Here is a 12,462-nt window from a genome sequence, read left to right as displayed (position 1 = left end):
AGTGTGGATAATTGAAAAAGGCAATAAAGAATTCAAATTCAGATTTAACAAACATTCTTTAAGCACCTATTGTATACTGAGTACTATGCGAGGTGAAAGATGAGAAACAAAGTTAAAATTAGGCACCATCCTTGCCTGGTGAAACATAGTCTCTTGAGAGTTAGTATGTACATAGAAATCATTACATCTTGCAGTAATGCATGCCAGGTGAGTTATTGGTAGGAAACCCAGCTATATGAAAGATTTAAAGCAAATAAGGTCACAATTGACTGTAAGGATCAGGAAGAAGGCATTGGAGATTTTTAAAGGTTGTCATAAATAGAGTAGGCAAAAAAGAGGAAAAAATATATTTAAGGAAGAATTAACAATGTAAACAAAGGTATGGTAACTGGTAAATAGTATATTCAGAGGCAGTAATGCAAGTTGACCAGAGTACATGAAGAGCAGTAATATGTGAAGGCTAGAAGGGTAGGATATTGCAATATTGTGGAAAGCTCAAATGCCAGATTAAGGCATTGGAAATTTATTAAGATTGGAGAAAGAAAAGAGGGGAGGTAGGAAGAACTGTTATGAGACTATTGCAGTAGGCTAGGAAATTGATAAGGAAGCATTTTACTGGTGTATTATCAATGGGAATAGAGAGGCAGAGGCAAAGTGACAGACACTATTGAGGGAGAAAAGAAAGGGCTTGGTAACTGATTAGCTATGAGATATGAAGGAAAGAGAAGAGCCAAAGATAACACCAAAGTTTCAAGCACAGGTTATTTAGTGAATGGGTGGTGCTGCTGGTAGAAATAGTGACAATCAGACAGAGGTTAGGGATGACAGATCAGCTCATTTTAGAATTCGTTGAGTTTGAGGAAACTCTGGGATGCCCCAACATAGTTGCAACGTTTCACCTTAATTTTCTCTGAATTAAACACTCTTATTTTCTTCATTCTATTCTTGAAGTCCTTGGTCTTTAGTTCTTTTGTAATTATGCTCAGCTGCTGCTAGATATGCTCTAATTTGTCACTGTTCTTCCTAAAACATAATGTACAAAAGTCAATGCCGAAGTCCTAATGTTACCAGGAAGAATAAGGAATAGAGAGACTGGACCTATGATTTCACTGGTATATAGAACTCTCAGATGAGGAAATTCCTGCCAATGAAAGTTAGTACTTTCTCTGCAAGTTATAATCTCAGAGAGATGCCTATAGCACTGAGAAGAGAAGTGATTTAGCCAAGGTCACATCTAGTATGTGTCTGAGGTGAAACTTGAACCCACCCTGGTTTTTCTAGTTTTGAGACCCACTTTCTATTCTGTAAAAGGGAAATAGGTTTTAAAGCATTTTGGAAGCTTAGACAGGAGATGAGATTCCAACTTGGAACACAGTGGACTCTCTCAAAAAGTCAGTTGGGGTTTTGAAGGAGTTGGGAAAGCACTGGCCTGAGAGACCTGTGGATTTGGGTATCTCTAAGCAACACCTGAGACCTTACAACCAGCAGGATCAAGGAGTAGAGGTTGAGATTTCTGACTTGCTTGGTGGACAAGCAAAGTCAAACTCCCTGATTTCCTCTGAAGAGTTATTCGGCTGGTGCCTGTGCTTTTGGAGTATACTTGGACTATAACTGATCAAGACCTGTTGACCATCTACGTGAGATTCCATTTGATCCTTAGTGTTTTAGGTCATATTTGACCTCTCCCACCATCTCTAACCCTATAGTCGGTATTAAACCTGTATTTTATAATTCTTTGGTCCCAGTCTAGTCACTTGTTAGTTTCATAGACTCCCAGACTAGGTGGATTTATGGTGGCAGTTGGTATCAACTGCCAATCCATAATTTACCATTCCTTGTACTTTGGTGGGGTTTGTGTTTCCCCAGTTTGTTAGTTCCAGTCTGTTATCCCTGTCCAGTCAGTCCTCCTTCTCTCCTTTCTCTATGCTATACTGTCTCCCCAGGGTAGAACAGGATTCTAAAACAAATGTTCCCTTAGGAGATGGTTTAATAACTCTATTTTAAATCAGACACTTGATAGTAATTACTGAATTTCCTACTGTGTGACACCATGCTAGCTGATAGGTACCTCGGATTAGTATCCTAGTCAGCTCTCCATTGCTGTTCACACTTCTGAGATCTTAAAGCAAGGGTCATCATGAAACTGTTCCTACTATAGATGATTTGCTAAGGAACACTCTCAACTTTTTAGAGAAAGAATGTTTTGCATATGTACAACTTGCAAATGAGCAGTCTGCTTTTACTACACTGAATGCTATTAAAAAAAAACTTCAAGTACAATGTATTCCTAATTTTCACATTGTTTTTACATAAATTTGCACATGGAACCCAAGAGGGTCTAAATCCAAGTATTGGAGTGAATTAAAATTAATTAACACCACATCAGCAGTTGCATTTCAGATTCTGTCTTTAAACCACAATTTTTGGAGTATATAACATATTTAAAAATCACTTTAATTACATCCAAAATTAGGAGAAATGGGTATATAAGTGAGTAGACACATGATAGGTTCAATACGTATAAACACTTTCTTTCCATCTTCATATTACCTAAACTTTTCCCTATTCCTGTGGTGCCCCTAAGTGTGGGAAATCTTCGCAAAAAAAATCTGTGTATTTGTACTCATCATTGCCTTGCTGAGGTCAAATGTTGTGGTATGGCCTGTTTTGGAGGAAGAAATTGCTGAAATGCAACTTGGTATGATTTGTTGTGAATTTCTCACAGAATTATAACAAGATAGCCATACATTTACCAGACAAGAAGAACTGAGAGACAGAGAAGGGAAAATAAAAGTGATATTGTGGAGAGGATGTGTGATAGACCACCCTTGCAGAAGGAAAAGATAGATGAAGAATTTTTATACATATGGATGCTTTCTTTCTTTCTTTATTCCCTTGGGAGCATAGTACTGAAATATCAAAGCAAAATTTGGTAACTTCTTGTTCATAGACCTAAAATGCTTTCCAGAATGGCTAGGTTAGTTCACAACTCTCCCAACCAACTATTAGTGTATTTGTTTTCCCACAGGCCCTCTGTCAGTTGTCATTTTCCTTTTCCCTCAACTGTGCTATCTCATTGAGTGTGAGGCAAAAATCTCAGAACTGTATCAGTTTTAATTTCTCTAATTGCAAGTGGTTTAGAGAATTTTTTGGATTTAGCTCTTGGAAAGATTTTTCACTTTGAAAACTGCCTGGCCATATCCTATCCTTTGGGCATTCATGAGTTAGAGAACAGATCTTATTCTTATCAATTTGAATCAGTTCTCTCTATTTAATGTTAGAAATTATACCTTTATCAAAGGAACCTTCTTCAAATATTTCCCCTTAGTTACCTGCTTCTCTTTTAACTTTAGCTGCACTGGTTTTATTTGTGTGAAAATGTTTTCTTTTCATATAATCAAAATTGTTCTTTTTACCTTCTAGGGATTTGTTATCCTTTATTTGATCTTGAACTCTTTTACTATCCATAAATCTAAAAGTTAATTTATTCCTTGCTCTTCTAATTTGTTTATGACGTTTTCCATTATGTCTAAGTCATACACCTATTTGGAGTTTGTTTTGCTAAACAAGTATGAGTTGCTGATTTTTACCTAATTTCTGACAGACGTTCGAGTTTTCTCAGCTGTTTATTGATCATATAGTAAATTCCTACCACAATTTCTAGGGTTTGAGGAGTTTATCAAATACTAATCAATTATGGTCATTTGCTACTCTATATTATATACTTAATCTTTTCTGCAAATCAGCCTATTTTCTTAATCACTACCCAATTATTTTGATGATTATAGTTTGGAATTTTAGAGTCATATTGAGAAAAATAATCAAAATACAGGGAACAGGATGAATTTAAAAATTGGTTCTGTAGGAATAGTGTATGAGAGTTTAATTTCAGAATAAGCTAAGGCTAGAGGGTTGGTGGTAAGAGTAAGATAAAAAGATAAATGGGGGCATGCCTTGGGATAAAAAATGATGATAATGGATGATAGAGAGAAGTCAGAATTATTCCATACAGAGTTATGGCCATGACAGACTGGGCAAGGTTTTTTTTTAGTTCTGTGTTGTTCTATACTTTTCCCCTCTCAGTGACTTAGATAAGTATAATAGTATGCTTATGAGAATTTTCACATAAATGAAATTTAGAAGAAATAGCAAATTGAATAACAGAGCAAATATTTAAATTCTCACTGAATTAGAACATTGAGATATATCCAATAAAAGGATGTTTATAGGTGAGGTAGGCAATTGGTGCTATGTAGGCAAGACTGGTAGCTAGTATTGACTTCTTTTCCTTCCTCTTTATTTTAAGAAAAGATGCAGAAATAAATTCTCCTTGACTACACCTACATCTACCCAATGGAGCCACCTAAGGATAGGGCCTTTTATTTGATCATTACTTTCTTTTCTTCTCCTTCCTCTCTCTCCATCAAGAGATAAGAAGATGAGTGTTGCCTAGCATCAGCTGCCAGCTTTCAAATTTATAGCCAGTAGTCACCATAAATGATTAACTTATCCCAAAAGTGTCATGAAAGAAATTCTAGGTTCTGTTTTAAATTCTGCTTTGCATAGGAGATGGATAGTGGTATGGAAGAAATTAGATTTAGATTAGTATAGCTTCTATCCTTTCTACCAAGATACGTTCTAAATGAATACATGAGTTAGCTATAAAAGTTCATGTCAGAGATCACTGGGGACCACCTGGCTGGGGATCCCGAAGGGTAATGCAGATAGAGTCAGGAGGGCTGACGGCAAGCAAGTGGCCCAAGGACAATGTTAAATAAGCTAAAGGATTAGGTAATCTTTTTACATGGACAATAGTTAGTAATGATTTTCAATGTTAGTACAATGACTTAGTTTACTTCACTGAAGCTTAGACAGTTTTCTATAGTATGATAAATAAGAGGTGAATATGTAACCATCTAGCCCAGATTCTCAGGGAAATATTTGCTTCAATGGGTTTGTCAAGAATAGCCAGTTATTACCAAGTACAGCAGAGGGGGGGAGTTAGAAAGGAGGGGTTGTTGGGGCCCCATATGAGGAGGGCTGAGTGATTGATTCTGGCCAGACCATGGCTTTGATTTTACTGGGGTCCACTCTCACTTCTGGGGACTACATCTGCTCTTTTAAAATATAAATTTAACAAATGAAAGCAATGTAAGTGAGTGTATGATTTGTAGGAATTGTGTAAGGCTAATTGGGGCTTTTGAAATTTCTTTTTTTACTAGGACCTTTTTCAGAGTGTGTTTCAGGGGATGCTGTTCATGCTAATCATAGTGATTTGTCATAGGCAGATGAAGGAAAGGAGATTTTTTATTTCTCCACGGTTTCAATGTAGGAGCTGAGATGACTTTTACTCAGGAATTTTTGGCCTCAAATCAGGTGGTCCAATCCTAAGGTTACTAAGATTGTCTCCCCAACAAGACTTTTCCTTTGTGCTTTTTGCATAGCCTTAGAGCAATGGTTCCCAAACTTTTTTGGCCTACTGCCCCCTTTCGAGAAAAAATATTACTTAGCGCCCCTGGAAATTAATTTTTAAAAAATTTTAATAGCAATTAATAGGAAAGATAAATGCACCTGTGGCCATCACCGCCCCCCTGGATCACTATAGCACCCACCTGGGGGCAGTGGCACCCACTTTGGGAATCACTGCCTTAGAGTGTTAGGCTTGTTATGATTTCCATTGAGGTCATTTCCATCAAGGTCCTTTTGCCTTTATAACAAGCATCATCTACCACAGCTGAAAAAGCTGTTCTCATTAGTCCAATTCTGTTAATATCCCATTCTTTGTTCCATAAGCCAAGCGAATATTAACTTCTCCTTTACTTATCAGTCAAATTTTTTTTAAATTTTCTAAGTGTCCATGCTATTATGCTGCTAAGGATTATGTTCTGTTATGGGGTAACAAACAAGGGTCTGGTATGTAACTTTTCTTCCTACTAAAATCTGCAATAAGTGTTTGGTGTAAGATGTTTGTGCTAAGTCTTTTAAATTGTGAATGAAATGTGGGTTGATTATGCTGCTCCATCTTCCAGGAAAACAGGTGTGAGATTAACTTTTGTCTAAGTCCCAAGGTTTGGGAGCATAACATATGGAACAATTGTGATCAGTTATAGAGATAATAGAAGGGAAAATACACTTTGAAAAGTTACATTTTATACAGAAATAATTATACCTAATATCAGAATACAAGGCCATACCTTATTATAAGTTACATTTTTCAAGATAGCTGAGCAGCAACAATAATAATAATTGGGCTGGGTTTAGTATTGACACGAGCTATTCTTTTGGTTTGTTTTCAAGTTATGGGCTTTGGTGACTCGGGTTTTCAGAGTGGTCATCTGGGTCTTTCATATTCAGCTATTCCTGAAAGGTTCTCTGCTATAGGTGTTCATTTCCTGTGTAAATAAATGCAAAAACTCAACCCAATAGCAAAGGTTCGATTGTCATGTTATATAGTTTTATTGTTCTTTTGGACTATAATGTTGGTTAATTCCCTCTGTCCTCCCCCTTTTTTTGAGTGTGTATTTTAATGGGTAAACTATGATGGATTGTTTAGTTGAGCTTTTTAAAGAAAGGGCCATGAGTTTTGGGAAAAGTGGGCAGTGTTTTTGGCCTCTCAAAACAGCTTCCTGCTGAACTGGGGCGATGTGGATGATTCACTTTTGGTAGATGATTTTCTCATGGTCCAGTCTCTATCTAAAAGAACCTAGTTTGGAAATGCCAGTTGTATTGTTTTAATAATTTTGAATTAAGTTTTCACTAACACCAGTTTGTTTAATGGAAGGTTGAACTCAAAGTTGTTTAAAGAACTTTTTTTACTCTTGGGTAAGCACTGAGTTAGATTTATGGCTTTGACTAGCTAGGGAAGTTTGAGCTGCAAACTTCAGAGTGTACTAGTTTGTGAGCAAGAGCTGGATAGATGGTAACAAGGTACAAAGTATATCTTATTCTGGGATTTTCTAAGTCTTGCACAATTAAGATGTTACTTTCAACATTTAGGAAACATTTCTACATAACTGATTAAATTTTTTAAAACTCTTACCTTCTGTCTTGCAGTCAGTACTGCGTATTGGCTCCAAGGCAGAAGAGTGGTAAGGGTAGGCAATGGGGGTCAAGTGACTTGCCCTGGGTCACACAGATGGGAAGTGGCTGAGGCCAGATTTGAACCTAGGACCTCCCATCTCTAGGCCTGGCTCTCAATACACTGAGCTACCCAGCTGCCCCCATAACTGATTAAATTTTACCAATAATATGTGAATCTAACATTCGTGGTATATATTTTGCACCTTGGATATGTGAGGGTCCTATGTCTACACAAAGCTTTATATATCCATGTAAGGAGGCTTTATCTCAGTATGGTTGGATGGCTGCCTTACAAACTGAATTAGTGTGTTCAAAGGCAAGTTGTCTGACTAAAAACTGCTTCAGGGTACTGAATAATTCTAGAGAATTTTGATAATTCAAGAATCTTTGAAGACCAGGAGACAAATTCTTAGAAAGGTTTCTCCGTTCCTTGTCTGATCTTGCTGAGCTCCTGAGTGGTGGGAAGTCTATACTAGGTCTTCAGTGCTATGACTTTAATTTGCTGGTATGCTAGTGAATTATAAACCAACTGATTTTGAACTGTAGCATAAACCCCTTGCCCAGTAAGCATGTCATAGGTAATTCCAAACTGGGCATTCCTATTGTTTTCTGCCTAAGCTTTTGCTTTATCCTCATATTCAGACTTCCATAATAAAAAATTTCCTCCTGACAGACAAGTTTTTGTGATTATTTTCCAATTATTTGGGTGGGGGGGAGGAGAATATGGTCAGAAAGGGTCTCCACTAACCTCAGTATAATGACCTGGTTCCCAAAGAAGTTATGAATGCAGATGACCCAGACCTACAAAGACCTGATGAAGAAGCCATTAAAAGAGTTTACAGAAAAGACATGAGTAGCCCTAGAGAAATCTATGTCTCAGAAGATTGCTGCTGCTATGCCAGTTCAAGCTGCAGATAAACTTAGCTCCAGTTCGAGCTGCAGATAAACTAACATCATCTCAGCAAGGACTGGCTTTCAATTCCGAATCTAAGCAAAGAGTTATTTGAATGGTGGAAATGCAAAAAAATCCAGTGGAGTCTCCAATATTCAAGATTAATAAAAAATTCCTTGTGGACCTTCTTTTCCTCCTGCACCTGTCATGCATTCTTCTAGCCAAAATATGACTGTGAAGGAGCAGCAAGAGTGGAAAATTCCTCCTTGTCTTTCAAACTGGAAAAAAGCAAAGGGCTATACTATTCCATTAGACAAACGTCTGGGCTGATGGGAGAGGACTGCAAACAATTCACATTAATGAAAACTTTGACAAACTTGCTGAAGCTCTCTACATCACTGATAGAAAGGCTTATGAGGCAGTAGAGATGCATGTTCATGTGGAGAGAGAAAGATGGTGGTCCAAAAAGAAATGGAGAAACGTATAGAGACGCTTTGAGAAATGGCCCAGAAAGCTCAGGAGAGGAGAGCTAGAATCAAGACCCATGTAGAAAAAGAGGATGGAGAGGCTTGGGAACAGGATGAATGAGACATGAAAGATGCAAATAAAGGTAGCATGACAGGAATATTTCCAGAGCAGCTCCTGATAAGAGGTCAGAACTCCACAGAAATGATAATCAAGATATCAGTGAAGTCATTGCTCTTGGTGTGCCCTATCCTTGGACTTCCAATGAAGTTCAGTATGACCAGAGACTATTCAACCAGACTAAGGGTAATGGACAGTAATTTTGCTGCAGAGAGTATGAAATTTATAATGTTTATGATCAAGCATGGAGAAGTGGCAAAGACATGGCCCAAAATACCTTCAAACCCAATAAAAATCTGGAAACACAGGGGTTTTTTTAATGAGTGCAGGGAAAGAAATAACCTATGCCAAAGTGACTGCAGAACTCTTAGAGGCAATCTACCTCCCTAAAGAGGTTCTGTGATCCACTGTTGTGCACATAGCAATGGGATGGACTCTGTTTCCAAGGGAAATCATAGGGCAGGTGTGACAGCCAAATTTGCTGTCCAAAGAGCATCTGTGCCTGTTATGAGTCTCTTCATCATTGAAGAAGCAGATCTAACCAAAGTTTACAATGATTCTGAAGTTCAGACATGGATAAAGAGGTTTGGTGCTAAGAAGATTGGAGGGATATGGTTTTTGGACACAGGAAAGCCCAGCTTGCCAAAGATGTGTTCTTATCATGTGTGTAACTCTATTCATGGTAAAAGACACTTTGGTACACAAGCTATGGTGGATACAAAATTCAGAGATTTTTGGGTAGCCCCTGATATTACAACAGTTGCGAATAGATTCTGTGGAAAGTGTGATATTTTTATGAGATTTAATCAGGGAATATTTAAGAAGATAGGTCTAGGGAACAGATCATTAGCTTATACTCCATTTGAGAGCAAACAAATTGATTTTATTAAAATGCCTGAAGCTGGGAGGTTTAAATATTGTCTAGTCTTCATAGACAGGTTGACAAGGTGGCCAAAAGCATTTCCTGCAAATAACAATGCAGTGCTTACAGTAAAAGTACTATTGAAGGAGATAATACCTCAAGGCTTGAATTACAATCTTTTGTGGATTCAGACTGTGGGATACATTTCTCACAGTCCATTTTAAAACAAATATATGAAAATTTGGGAATCAAAGCCAGTTTTCATACTCCTTACCATTCACAGAACTCTGAACAGGTGGAAAGGTTAAACAGGGAGATCAAGACATTGATTGGTAAAGTCTGTTCAGAGACATTTAAAATGGACTGAAATACTTCCTTTCTATATCCGAACAAGGCCAAGTGGGGATTTGGATATTTCTCCATTGGAAATTATATATTGCCATGCCCCATTACAAGCCAAAATGGTCAGCCTAGTTTTATTTCTATATTGGAAGGTGATTGTCAATTTGCAGCATATATACAATCATTACAAAGAGACTTAGAGAACTCTACGAAATGGAAGTAATCCAGCAAACCACACCACTTGATTATTCCCTATATAATATAAAGTCTGGGGATTCAGTTTTTCTTAAGAATCTTTAAAAATTTTTTTTATTTGTTTGTTTGTTTATTAAAAAAAAAACCTTTAACTTCTGTGTATTGGCTCCTTGGTGGAAGGTGGGCAATGGAGATCAAATGACTTGCCCAGGGTCACACAGCTGGGAAGTGTCTGAGGCCAGATTTGAACCTAGGACCTCCCATCTCTAGGCCTGACTCTCAATCCACTGAGCTACCCAGATCCCTTAAGAATTTTAATAGACTATCAGCTACAGAAGAGAAATGGTTGGGTCTGTGTGAAGCTTTGCTCAGTAATTCATCATCTGCAAAAGTTTTGGGAAAGGATGCATGGGCTTCACTGTTCCAATATAAAAATACAAAAAGCTCACAGAAATGGGAAAAATCAGAGTAAAGATAGTGATCAGAATAATGAAAATGAAAATAGAACTTAAGCAGAAGTAGAATTAGGAGATAGATAGGCTAAGTTCCTGAAATTTATCCAGAAGAAGACAAAAGCTGAGAAACATCAGTCAAGTGTAGACATCAGTCAAGTATAGACAACAGTCAGAAAGTGCATAAGGAGAGGACCAAGGAGTAGAAGATATACAAGTCCAGAGGGAAAGCTTGAAGAAAAGACTCAAGAACAGAAAGAGAACAGAGATTTTGGAGCTGAAAGGACAGCAAAAACAGTTAAAACTGTGAATTTTGTATGTAAGAAGAGGATCAGATTGTATAAAAGATTATGTGAGAAAAAGTGTGCGGGAAAAACATAAACACATGTTTGTATTTTAGTAGCATCCAACATGCACATACAGGGAAGAAAAAAGAGATCAACAGCCACATTCATAAGGGGAACATGCGAAGACACAGTAAGTATGCACTTGTAACATGACATATGACTAGGACACATATTTAACAAAAGATATATTTTGCTGACCCCATGTAGATAAATGGGAGTCTTTATGATGGAAAAGAAATTTCTGGATAAGTACATAATTCTAACATAAGTTAGAATTAGATCCATAAAGTATCAATTGAATGGAAGGATCTCTAGATTTTCTATTGGATTAATATCAGGACATAGATAGGATTAAAAATAATGAAAGTAAGAGATATTTTGTAGATACATGTAAATATATGTATATATTTATACATACTTGTAGTATAGAATTGTACTTATGTAAATATTTTTATAATTATGTAACATGTATAAAGACTAGATATAGAAGAAGATAGAAAGTTTAGTTCTGAGGTTAATGTAACAGTTTAAATATAGGTTTAAAAATTAGTATAGGAAATATGCTGTTTGAATCGTTCAGATTAGAATTTTAAACTGCAGTTGCAGGACGTTTTTTTCCTTAAATGAGGTTTGTTGTAAAAGGTAAGGCTAAAATTGTTTTTATTGGAAAATTTTGGTTTTAAAATGTTGTTCTAGAGTATTAGCTTAGTATTATAGGAGTTGATGGAAATTGATTTAGAAATAATTGTTCTAGTGTTATGGTATTTTATGAGGTTGAATTTTGTAATACTGAAAGGATATATTTATGTTTGCTACATTGGTTGGAATATGCAAAGGTTTAGTTTTGTTGAAACTTTGTAATTATTTTGTAAACCCTACCCTTATTTTCTTTCCTGGGGGATGTCCAAAATTGGGAATAGTTAAAATAGAATATAGCATAGGAAGTGTAGAGGTTGTTTATTATTTTGAGGGTTAGATAATAGAATAAAACTTAAAGGTAAGTATCAAAGCTCACAAATATGAGCCTAGGAGGTTCATATTTGTGAAAGGGGACAACTGATAGATAGGAATTTGGGAAGAAGATAATGAACCAGAGTGGAGATACAGAAGTTGATGGAATGGAAGAAACCAGGAAGTACAAGTTCTCAGAATCCTGGGTTAGGATTCTGAAGAAGGTAACTCATCAAGGAGTTGGGTTTGGACTTGGGAATAGTAAACAGTTCCTAAACCCAAGCTCTCTCCTACTATTGATCTTCAATCTGTTCCTGTGAGAAACCAGCCAGTTCCTGATAAACATCTGTGGTCCTAGACTCTGATATAACATCTGTTGAAGTCTCAAGAGGAAATTACCAGTGACAGCCTGAGATCATCACCACCCTAGAATGGGTTCAGTCAAATCCCAGTCACCCGTCTAAATTATCTTTTAATAGTAGAAAGGACTGCCTTGGGAAGTCATGAGTATTCTATCATTGTATATCCTTAAATAGAGGTTGAATGACTACCTTTTATTTATATTAAGGTCCAAGTTGGGCTAGACATCCTCCATTTGAAAATGGAAATTTAGAGATCTTGTCCTTCCATATCAATTTGGAGAGTAGATATTTGCTATCTAAAAAAATGAACTGATTATTAAGGTTAAATGAAATAAAAACAATTTGACTTTTTTCTGTCAATCCACATTAGAAATTATCTTCATTAGGCAATTGT

The 12,462-nt window shown here is 36.6% G+C and overlaps 1 pseudogene; it reads left to right on the top strand.

Moving 5' to 3' along the window:
- Positions 1 to 165: 165 nt before the first annotated feature.
- On the top strand, positions 166 to 8,877 carry LOC123241801 (annotated as a pseudogene).
- The last annotated feature ends 3,585 nt before the right edge of the window (positions 8,878 to 12,462 follow it).

This window comes from Gracilinanus agilis, chromosome 3 (assembly GCF_016433145.1).
Source record: "Gracilinanus agilis isolate LMUSP501 chromosome 3, AgileGrace, whole genome shotgun sequence".
Classification (NCBI taxonomy): Eukaryota; Metazoa; Chordata; class Mammalia; order Didelphimorphia; family Didelphidae; genus Gracilinanus; species Gracilinanus agilis.
Note: the sequence above shows the minus strand (reverse complement) of the source record. Positions and strands in the feature narration are given on the sequence as shown.